The 2,633-nt window shown below is 44.8% G+C and overlaps 1 pseudogene; it reads left to right on the plus strand.

Annotated features, from left to right (window-relative positions):
* Positions 1–699: 699 nt before the first annotated feature.
* On the plus strand, positions 700–1,396 carry LOC133752689 (RNA-binding protein with multiple splicing 2-like; annotated as a pseudogene).
* Positions 1,397–2,633: the final 1,237 nt, after the last annotated feature.

Consider the following 2,633-nt stretch of genomic DNA (forward strand, 5'->3'; position numbering starts at 1 on the left):
GGATTTCACTAGTAATGAGCACTATGTCTGCTTAGATTTCACTGCTTAATAAAAGAAAAATCATATTGCTCTTTCAAAGAACTGCATATGTTAGGCCTCCAGGGAACACCTGAATTTTAGAATGAGGAATATTTGTAAAGGGTGCTAGCTTATCTAAAATATGTTAGTATGTAATTTTGGTATTTCATTGTACAAGTCAAATATATTTAGCAAAGGAGCTCAGTATTGACATAATTCTCATCAAATCATATCAAGCTACCCGACCCCTACCTACTTTGCCTCTGTCTAAATCCTGTCCCTAGAAGGCAGGATAATATACTTGTTACTAATCTTCAAAGAAAATAGAAGACCTGCTCAGTTGGGAATTTGAAAAGAATTTAATGAAGGGACTATTCTAAGTCTTATGGCAGGATTAAGAGAGCCAGTGAGGCTGATTGAGGCATTTGGAAATAGCAACAGGGGGAAGAAATTGCCATCATTAATTCTGAAGGGTAAAAAGGAAAAGATGGTGATACTCAAACACTGTTAGCCATGGAAGGGAGAGCGCCCAACAGGAGCTATCATTAGTAGCTTTTTTGTTGTACAGGAATCCTTTGTCAGGAAAATCACATGGATCCCTTTGCAAAATACTAGTTTCAGATGCATAAAATAAAATACCTAGAATTGTGAAGTTAATAAACTATTTAAATGCGATAATGGATGGGAGGCAAAGGACAAATTGACAGTTACCAACAGGTTCAGACACTGTTTGTCAGTGGCCTCGCTGTGGACATTAAGCCCAGAGAACTCTACCTGCTTATCTGGTCGTTCAAGGGGTATGAAGTGTAACTGATCAAGCTCACCTCCAGACAGCCTGTAAGCTTCGTGATCTTTGACCCCTGGGCAGGAGCAGAAGCTGCGGCCAACGCCTTGAATGGCATTCATTTTGATCCTGAGAACCCGCAGAGCCCGGGGCTATTGTCAAACATCAAGATGGCCAAGAGCAAGCTGGTTGCAGAGCCAAATCCCAGCAGCACCCATCCAGTGCATACTTCATCGCCTGGGACCAAGATGACGTGATGAGGACTGTCTGATTCCTGTGTCCCCAGAGGCTTGGGCCCCTTATGCTCTGTACACCACAGAGCTGAGCCCAGCCATCTCACAGGCTACTTTCTCCTACTCAGCTGCCGCTGCCGCTGCCACCACCACCACCGCCACTCTGCATGCGTAGGTGCACTGGTACCCTTCCTCTGTTAGCACGCGGCAAGGATGGAAGGAAGTTCTGCCAGTTTCTGTTAGCGCTTCCAATTTAGCACCTGGAAGTTGGTTCTGGGGATGTGTGCGGTGGCGCCCACATAGGTGCTCTGAGCTTCCACTGGTGCGGAGCTGCCAAGGACCTCCAAAGACGGAATCTTAAGCCTCTTGGACTGCTTCCTGGTTCCTGTCCCTCAGCCCTGCCCTGCCCCCAAGCCTTTCTCTGAAGCCTCTCAGGAGGATTATGGGGGCCTTCTTGGTGGGACGCCCAGGCCCAGCTTGGAGGCCCCCCGGCACCCATTGAACCCCTGCCTGAAGGATGCGCGGTATGTGATTTCTCATGTTTTGTAGCATGGAGTACAACACTTAATGTGCATCTTCAAGTGTACAGTTTGTTTAGCTGCCGCGTCACCATAGCAACAGCCCTGGCCAATAATGGTTCATCTTGCCTGGTGCTTTCCACACCCGCCCCCAACGGTCACCCTGCAACCTCTTTCCCCCTCCCCTAACTAACCAGTCCAGCAGGCCACACCCCATAGCAATTCTTCCGGGTTCACCTCTCATTACCCACCTTGGATCCCTGTGCCCCCTTTCTTGGCTGGGCCAAGGCCGCTCAGCCTCAACTAGCCTGCCCACAGTGCCACTCCTCACTCTCTGCAGACCTGCCAACCAAGCAGGTATTTTTGTACCCTAGGTTACGAAATATTTATGCATCATAAAGAAAAAAAAGTATATATGAAGTTTAACTTTTAAACTATTTGATGTTCTGTGAGGGTTTACTCTCCCTTTATTTTCTTGGATTTTAGTCACTGATGTTTAACATGCAAACTGTACTTTCTCAGTAAGGAGTTATGTTTTAAAATAGTATACTTCTCCCAGGTATTTTATTTAATTAATTTAATTATTTCCCTGTATGGAAGGATTCAATTTGTAGTTACTTGATAAAAATATAAGTGGTTGTTGTAATAAATTCATTAAAGAGAACTAATAATTAAAAAAGAACATTATTAATTTGAAAAGTATAATGTTTTATATTCATAGTAGCATAGCACTTTAAAATGAAAGTTAAGGGGTGGGCATTTGGTCTAGCCTTGAAGACAGAGGTTAGACTACTCATATCCCACACTGGAGTCAACTCTACCTCCTGACTCTAGTTTCCTAGTAATGTGGATCTTGGGAGGCAGCAGTGATCAAGTGACTGGGTCCAGGCCACCCATGCAAGAGACCAAAACTGACTTTGTGACTCCTCACTGGAGCTCTGGCGGAGCTCCAACCATGGTAAGCAATTACAGAAGGAACCAGCAGAGGGAGGTCTCTCTTCCTTAACTTCTTCCTTTCAGTGAATAACCCAAAATTTAAAATGCATTTCATTGTATCAAACCAGGTCACTGTTACTGGTT

This window comes from Lepus europaeus, chromosome X (assembly GCF_033115175.1).
Source record: "Lepus europaeus isolate LE1 chromosome X, mLepTim1.pri, whole genome shotgun sequence".
Taxonomy (NCBI): Eukaryota; Metazoa; Chordata; class Mammalia; order Lagomorpha; family Leporidae; genus Lepus; species Lepus europaeus.